The following is a 9467-nucleotide window of genomic DNA, read 5'->3' as shown; positions in this document are numbered from 1 at the left end:
TGTATTCTAGATCTCTTGAAATGAATGCTAACATGACATTTGCCTTCCTCGCCACTGACTCAACCTGCAAGTTAACCTTCAGGGTGTTCTGCACAAAGACTCCCAAATCCCTTTGCATCTTATATTCCTGGATTTTTTCCCCATTTAGAAAATAATCCGCACATTTATTTCTCTTACCAAAGTGCATGACCATGCATTTTCCAACATTGTATTTCCTTTACCATTTTCTTGTCCATACTCCCAATCTGCCCAAGTCCTTCTGCATCCTACCTATTTCCTCAACATTACCTGCCCCTCCACCAATCTTCATATCATCTGCAAACGTGGCAACAAAGCCATCTATTGCAACATCTAAATCATTTATATACAGCTAAAAAGAAGTGGCCCCAACACAGACCACTGCGAAACACCACTAGTCATTGGCAGCCAACCAGAAAAGGATTCTTTTATTCCCACTCACAGCCTCCTACCAATTAGCCAATGCTCTAACCATGTTAGTAACTTTCTTTTAATACCATGGGCTCTTAACTTGGTAAGCAGCCTCATGTGTGGCACCTTGTCAAAGGCCTCCTGAAAGGTCAAATATACTACATCCACTGCCTCCCCTTTATCTTCCTTTATCAAGGATTCAACATCTTCCGATTCTATGTCACATCTTTCTACTGATTTGATGCCATTCTTTACCAGTAGAGCTACACCACCCCCTCTGCCTACCTTCCTATCCCTCCAATATAATATGTAACCTTGGACGTTCAGCTCCCAACTGTGTCCAGTTCTGGTCACCTCTCTATAGGAAGGAGGTGGAAGCATTGGAAAGGGTACAGAGGAGACTTACCAGGATGCTGCCTGGTGTAGAAAGTATGCATTATGATCAGAGATTAAGGGCTTTACTCTTTGGAGAGAAGGAGGATGAGAGGAGACATGATAGAGGTGTACAAGATAATAAGAGGAATAGATAAAGTGGATAGCCAGCCCTCTTCCCCAGGGCACCACTGCTCAATACAAGAGAACATGGCTTTAAGGTAAGGGGTGGGAAGTTCAAGGGGGATATTAGAGGAAGGTTTTTTACTCAGAGAGTGGTTGGTGCATGGAATGCACTGCCTGAGTCAGTGGTGGAGGCAGATACACTAGTGAAATTTAAGAGACTGCTAGAAATGTATATGGAGGAATTTAAGGTGGGGGCTTATATGGGAGGCAGGGTTTGAGGGTCGGCACAACATTGTGGGCCGAAGGGCCTGTACTGTGCTGTACTATTCTATGTTCTATGTTCTATACTACAACCATCCTTCAGCCACGATTCAGTGATGGGCAATCTGTAATATTGCAACAGGATCAACCACCTTATTTCTCATACTAGGTGCATTTAGGTACAACACTTTGAGTACCATATTTGCTACCCTTTCTGATTCTGCATACCTAATGATTTGATACTCAGCTGTTGGCTGCAACTAAGTCCCATCACCTGTCTGCCCTTCCTGACAGTCTGACAGCACGCTATCTTTACTTTTTTACCATCTGTCCTATCCTGAGTGCCTTCATTCTGGTTCCCACCCCCCTGCCAAATTAGTTTAAACCCTCCCCAACAGCTTTAACAAACCTGCCTGCGAGAATATTGGTCCCCCTCAGGTTCAGGTGCAACCCATCACTTTTGAACAGGTCATACGAAGGGTGATTGATAAGTTCATGGCCTAAGGTAGAAGGAGTCAATTTTAGAAAACCTAACACATTTATTTTTCCTACATTTACACACTTAGTCCAGCGGTTGTGGAGCATACGGATCCCTTCTTTGTAGAGGTCGGCGTCTTGAACCTCCAGAAGAAGTCCACAGCGGGGGTGATTGATAAGTTCATGGCCTAAAGTAGAAAGAGATGAGGAGAAACTTCAAACTTACTGCATTTTCAGTCAAAGAGTTGACCTGCACGTGCATATAACGAGAGCTGTATAACTCATCTCCTTCTACCTTAGGCCACGAACTTATCAATCACCCCTGCAGTGGAGCACTTCTACAAAGAAGGGATCCGTATGTTCGATGACCGCTGGACTAAGTGTGTAAATGTAGGAGGAGACTATGTTGAAAAATAAATGTGCTCAGTTTTCTAAAATTGACTCCTTCTACTTTAGGCCACGAACTTATCAATCACCCCTCTTCTATATCTATATAACTTCAATAATAAATTTACTTTGAACTTTGAACTGTTTTATTTTATGTATTTTCCTTCCAAGTATTTGTAAAGCATGTTTAATTTGATGTCTTTATAAATGAACTTATCAATCACCCCTCGAAGCTCCCCCAGAAGAGATCCGAATGATCCAAGAACCTGAAGCCCTGCCCCCTGCACCAGCTTCTCAGCCACACATTTATCTGACAAATCATCCAGTTTCTACCCTGTGTAGCACATGACACAGGCAGCAATTCAGAAATGACTACGCTGGAGGTCTTGCTTCTCAGCTTTCTGCCTAGTTCTCTTTCAGGACCTCATTGCACTTCCTTCCTATGTCATTGTTTCCAATATGTACCAAGACTCCTGGCTGCTCCCCCTTCCTCTCTAAAATGTTGTGGACGTGATCTGAGACATCCCTGACCCTGGCACCTGGGAGACAACGTACCATCCAGGTGTCCCATTCACATCCACGGAATCTCCTGCAACACACATCAAAGTTGCTGGTGAACGCAGCAGACGAGGCAGCATCTCTAGGAAGAGGTACAGTCGACGTTTCAGGCCGAGACCCTTCATCAGGACTCCAGCAACGACCATGGAAAACCCGGACTCCAGCAACGACCATGGACATATTCAAAACCCGGACTCCAGCAACGACCATGGACACCTTCAAAGCGATTGCGCAACCACCAACTGCGACTCCAGCCAGTCCTGATGAAGGGTCTCAACCCGAAATGTCAACTGTACCTCTTCCTAGAGATGCTGCCTGGCCTGCTGCATTCACCAACAACTTTGATGTGTGTTGCTTGTATTTCCAGCATCTGCAGAATTCCTGTTGTTCACAGAATCTCCTGTCTGTTCCCCTCACTATTGAGTCCCCTATCACTACTGCTCCCTTCTTCTCTCTTTCCCTTCTGCATCACAGACAGTGCCTGTAGCCCAGTCGCCATGGCATTCTCCCGGGAGGTCATCCCCAACAAAAGAATCCAAAGCGGTATACTTGTTTCAGAGGGGAATGGCCACAGGGGTGCTCTGCTCTAACTGCCTATTTCCATTTCTCCTGATTCTCTTGATTCTCCTGACAGTCAGCCAGCTACTCGCCTCCTGCAACTTCGAGAAAAGGTTATTAGGAGTAAAGTCATACACATCCAAGACATAACATTTGCTGTGATGCTGGATGCAGACCGTGCTTCATAGTGAAATTGAAAGGCAGAGATGGATGAGTATAACATAAAACATAGAACATAGAAATCTACAGCACATTACAGGCCCTTCGGCCCACTGGGTTGTGCCAACCATGTAACCTACTCTAGAAACGGCCTAGGGTTACCCTACCGCATATTTTTTTCCATCCATGTGCCTATCAAAGAGTCTCTTAAAAACCCTATTGTATCCACCTCCACCACTATTGCCAGCAGTGCATTGCACGCACTCACCACTCTCTGTGTGAAAAACTTACCCCTGACGTCCCCTCTGTACCTATTTCCAAGCATCTTAAAACTATGCCCCCTCATGTTAACCATTTCAGCCCTGGGAAAAAGCCTCTAGCTATCCACAAGATCAATGCCTCTCATTATCTTATACACCCCTATCAGGTCACCTCTTATCCTCCATTGCTCCAAAGAGAAAAGGCCAAGTACACTCAACCTATTCTCATAAGGCATGCTCTCCAATCCAGGCAACATCCTTGTAAATCTCCTCTGCACTCTCTCTGTAGTCCTTCCTGTAGTTAGGATTCCCCATTCTCAGTTAATTATTTTCAAGTACTGAGCATTTACAAACCATACCTGGGTTAAAAACACCTGACATGAATGATCTCAGATATGAACACAGATGTGAATGATCACCCATAGTATTATTAAATTCAGAAGTTTAACACACCATCTGTTCATTCCTTCAAGTGGCAAAATTAATTCTCTCTCTCTCTCTGTCTTTCTCTCCTCTCTGTCTTTGTCTTTCTCTCTCTCTCTCTCTATTTTACTAATTGTTGTTTCTTATCAGTCTTATTAAACATTAAGGCTATAATACTGAGGCTTTATAGAGCATTGGTCAGAATGTACTTGGAGGATTATGAGCAGGCTTGGGCCCCTTATTGAAGAAAGGATGTGCAGGATTTGGAGATGAACTAGAGGAGGTTTATGAAAATAATCCCGGGAATGAAAGGGTTATTGTATGAGGAATGTTAGGTTGCTATGGGCCTGTACACGCTGGAGTTTAGAAGAATGACAGATCTTATTGAAACCTATCTGATATTGACAGGCCTAGATAGAGTGCACATGGAGATGATGTTTCTTATAGTGGAGGAGTCTCGGACCAGAGGGCACAGTTCAGAAAAGAAGGCCATCCCTTTGAACAGAAATGAGGAGAAATTTATTTAATCAGAAGGTGATGAATCTGTGGAATTCATTGCCACAGATGGCTGTGGTGGCCAATTATTGGGTATACATAAAGCAGAGGTTGATAGGCTCTTAATTAGTGAAGACATTAAAGGTTACAAGAAGAAGGCAGGTGAATGGGGTTGAGAGGAATAATATATTGGTTAACATAGCAAGTGAATCATATGTATTTTCTGACTAATGGATAAAATCAACTTCTGTACTGAGTAAAAGCATACAGTACCTGTTCATTACATTGGGATGGCCTGTACTCCCTTGAACGAGGGAATGAGTTGCTGAGGGTGAAGGTAACAGTGGATGTGATCACGCATTGGCAAAATTAAAGATGAATTGTGCATCCTTTGGGAAAGAGCATGGCATTTCCCTTAACCATGTTTAAAGATGTCAGATTTCCCATTAGGGTCCTGCTCCTGTTTCTAATTTTAATAGATAATTATTTTGTAATAAATGATATACCAGTGATTTCAGTTTTGTATGTGAAGAACCCTCCAGGATGGCCACATTCTGAAATCAAACCTGCTGTGATTTGTTTTGATAGCTGCAAAACTCTTATATTGTGTCTATTTTTGTAGGAGCTCTTGGCCAGACAGGCATAAACTGCTTTAGAATTGCAGCCTTGCAAACAATTACCCTTTGAGGTTAGTGGATTTGGATTGTAACTGGCTGAAAGGAATATGTGCAGCAAGACCTCCCAACCTGATGGGAATTTCATATGATACAAAACAGCTAATATTAAAACAGAGAATATTGGAAATGCAGATCAGGCAACATCTAAAAAGAGTGAGACAGTTAGCTTTTTAGGTCAGTGATCTTTCATCAGAGCTCAACTACTGTAAGCTAATGTTTGATTTTGAACATCATCTTTATTGCAATATCTTCCTTAGTATTTCATTAATATGCATTAATGGACTTTGATATCAGAAAATCAAATAGGGATTCATATTACAATCAATGTTCCCTCTAATTTTTTCAATAGCTGCGCACTCCAACTACTGCTCCAAACAGGAAATTTTTACATGGCCTGAAAACTGTGTGGCACTTTAATAAAACAAAATTCCAGTTTGCTCTGCAACAAAGGCGATGTGCACGGGAGCATTTCAATTACTGCACGGCCACACATGCACGCAGCTTATAGGCGACAGTGATTACTGTGGACTGCAAGTCCTGTCTTTGATTCGGATTCAGTTACTTATCACATGTGCATTGAAATATGCTGTGAAATGTACCATTTGCATGAACAGCCAACACAACCTAATGATGTGCTGGGAGCAGCTGGCAAATATCGCAACACATTCTGATGCCAAAATCAAATCCCACTGTTGCAAACAAAAATCCCCTTGCTGCAGGAGCATTAACTTGTACAGGAGAAGATCCCCATATCCCGCAAGAAGTAGCCTTTAGGTCCTGAAGAAGAGTCTCGGCCCGAAATGTCGACTGTTTACTCTTTTCCATAGATGCTGCCTGGCCTACTGAATTCCCAAGCATTTTGTGTGTGTTGCTTTGGATCTCCAGTATCTGCAGATTTTCTTGTGTTTAGATTTTTAATGTGTGTGTTTCTACTTCATCTAAATGCTCTGCCTCTACAGGACATGGTATTTTCTCCTTTTCATTCCCGATTGGCACCAGCCTTCAACTGCCAGTCCTTCATTAGTGAACCATTTTTGCATCTGTTGCAGAGTTTTGAAATTTTCGAAAGAAGCATGGTTTGAATTAGGCAAATTTTCTAAATGTGGCCTTAACAATGATTTGGATAAGTTACGCACTATCTCTTGCCCATGGAATTCAAAGCAATATAATAGTCACTGTCTGTTGGAGGAACTGAGCATATAACAGGCTATTAGATTATAATACCCAAAGTTAGATATAATATTAACAATTTTATGCTATTAATATTCATTTTGAGAACAAAATCTGAATGTTCCACTTTATCTATGTATTCATATTTTATTCACAATTTTAACAAAGACTACAAATACCTCGGAAGTAAGGAGAAATGAGAAAAGCCATGCAGTTCATCATTCCACAGGAATATATAAATGACATAAACCAAACCAGAAGTTGCTGCCAAGTATAGATGAGGAATTGCTTCATATTCCTTCACGGTAGCCTTCAATCTGATGGCATGAGTGTTGCTTTCTCTAACTTCTGGTAACTTTTTCCCCACCCTCTTCCCTCTTCTTCCAGTCCCCCACTCTGGCTCCCCTCTTAATTATTCTCTTCTCCTCACCTGCCTATCAACTTCCCCTGGTTCCCTTCATCCTTCCCTTTCTCCCATGGTCCACTCTCCTCTCCTATCAGATTCCTTCTTCCTCTTCGGCCACTTACCTTTGTCACCTGTCACCTCCCAGCTTCTCACTTTATCCACTCTTCCCCCAACCGCCTGGCTTCACCTATCACTTTCTAGTTTGTACTCCTTCCCCTTCTCCCACTTTTATATTCTGGCTTCTTATCCCATCCTTTCCAGTCCTGATGAAGGGTCTTGTCCCAAAACATCAACTGTGAATTCCTTTCCATAGATGCTGCCTGATCTGCTGGGTTCCTCCAGCATTTTCTCTGTGTTACTCTGACTAATTGCCCGATGTGTCCACATTTTTCCAATACTATTTGAACAGTAATCATGAAGAAAATGAATGAGAACGAGAAAGGTTATTTGGTCCATCCAGATCAACGTTCACATAAATATATGTAACCCTACTCATAATGTTTAACCGGCTCTGGAATGACCTCAGTGTAGCTTCTTTTGCAAAGTCAGTTTTGCTTAAAAAGGTGTCCTTAATCTAATTAGTTGGTTTAAACCCATGTTTCTTGCTTCAGGATTAGATAAACGAGTCAACAATACTACTTAGAAGGTCTTAAGGATTCTCATGCCAACGTCATCAGCATTCAGTTCTGAAGCCACTAAGGAAGCTTGGGGTCACTTGACTAGGTGCTAGTATAATCATTTCTGTTAAAGAACTTCATGTTCAAGTCTCATCTGAACATATTGGATCTAAATATTTTAATATTTATTTCTGTCAGAAGAGAGTATGATGGTTTTAGAAAGATTCTCCACAATTATTATGACAAGAGCAGTAGAGTTATCCTGTATCTCAATATGTGTTTTCCTTCAATCAATGGCTGAATGGCGAAACAGTGATGGTTGAGTAGCTTAACTGCTCCTATGTTTTATGGTCTTATAGACCCTTAGAGAAGCATTTTTGGAAAACCCTGTTATTGTGCAAAAATACGCAGTTCTGTGTTTTTAACAAGAGTTAACAAAATGAAATTTCCTTTTATATAGTGCCCTCAACATAACAAAGATGTCTCAAGATCTTTTGTGGAAATATTAAACGGGAAATTTCCATTGAAGTAGATATGAAACCTGGTCAAAGAATTTGCATTCTAGAGAAAATGAAAGTTGAAAGGTTTAGAGAGATAATTCCAGACCTTAGATTGCTAAAAGCAATGATGAACAATTAAATTTGTGGTTCTTAAGAGAATAAATTTGAAATACTGAAGATAGAGTGCTAAGCAAAAGACTTAGGCACATAGTTCCTAAGACTTTTGCAGATACTCTAGTAACCTTAATTTTAGCTAAGGTTCCTAAGACTTTTGCAAAGTACTGCATTTGTTAATGTGAAGTGAGTTTGTAAATCTGGCAGAACAAAGGATGTTGAGAATGTCGAGGGTGGAGTGCCGCGGGAAGTTTATCTCTTCCCATTCTCAGTCAACAATAGAAACCCATGCCAGAAGCTGGTTTATCATCACTCAAATATGCCATGAAGTGTACTTTCTTTTTGCGGAAGTGCAAAATCTATATCCTATCTATATATACGTGCCTAAGACTTTTGCATAGTACTGTATCCTTTGAATTAAAGGCTGAAAGAGGTGACAGAGTTAAGGAAGGATGATATTTTTAGGAGAGAAATTTGAAAATAAAGACAGACATTTTTAAATCAAAGTACTGTTTATTTAGGGAGAACTGAAGTGATGGGTGAATAGGACTTTCTATAACTCAGGAGCTGAATAACAGTTTTAGATGAATTTAAGTTTACAGAAAGTAGAACAAAAGGTTTCAGGAGAACATTGGAGTAGGTACATGAACAGAGATGAATAGATCATTGGACCCATCACATGTGTTTGCTATCCAACAAGATCATGGGTGGACTTTTAACATGGCCCCTTACCAATACAAACCCTATACTTTATGATTCCCTTAAAACCCCTGATTCATCAATTTCTAAGCACAAAAATGACCAAAATATAGCTGAGAGCTTCAGGAGTGGGCGACTTGTGGGCCAGATGTGAATGCATCACTTTATTATTAAATGCCATGATGAATAATGTGGGCGATCATGATCTTTCCATGACCATGATTGTTTTTGGCAAATTTTTTACAGAAGTGGTTTGCCATTGTCTTCTTCTGGGCAGTGTCTTTACAAGACAGGTGGCCACAGCCATCATTACTACTCTTCAGAGATTGTCTGCCTGGCGACAGTGGTCACATAATCAGGACTTGGGATATGCACTAGCTGCTCATATGACCATCCACCACCTTCTCCCATGGCTTCACGTGACACTGATCGGGGGTGGAGGGGGTTGGCTGGAGGGGAGGTACCAAGCAGGTGCTACACCTTGCGCCAGGGTGACCTGCAGGCTGGCAGAAGGAAGGAGTGCCTTACACCTCCTTTGGTAGGACCTATCTCCACCTGCCACCACACTTTACTACAGTATATTACCTTAGTGGAAATGTTCAGCAGGTCTGGCAGCATCTGTGGAGGGAGGAACAGAATTAACATTTCAGATCACTGGCCTTTCATCAGATACCCCCTAGCTTGCTGATTAATTCAAACAAATTACATTTTTAAAAATTTCAAACTGCCAACATGTGACACTTTACTTATACATTAGTTAATTAATTACAGCAATAATT

Source organism: Mobula birostris, chromosome 2 (assembly GCF_030028105.1).
Source record: "Mobula birostris isolate sMobBir1 chromosome 2, sMobBir1.hap1, whole genome shotgun sequence".
In the NCBI taxonomy this organism is placed as follows: domain Eukaryota; kingdom Metazoa; phylum Chordata; class Chondrichthyes; order Myliobatiformes; family Myliobatidae; genus Mobula; species Mobula birostris.
The sequence above is the reverse complement of the archived record's forward strand: the minus strand, read 5'-3'. Positions refer to the sequence as shown.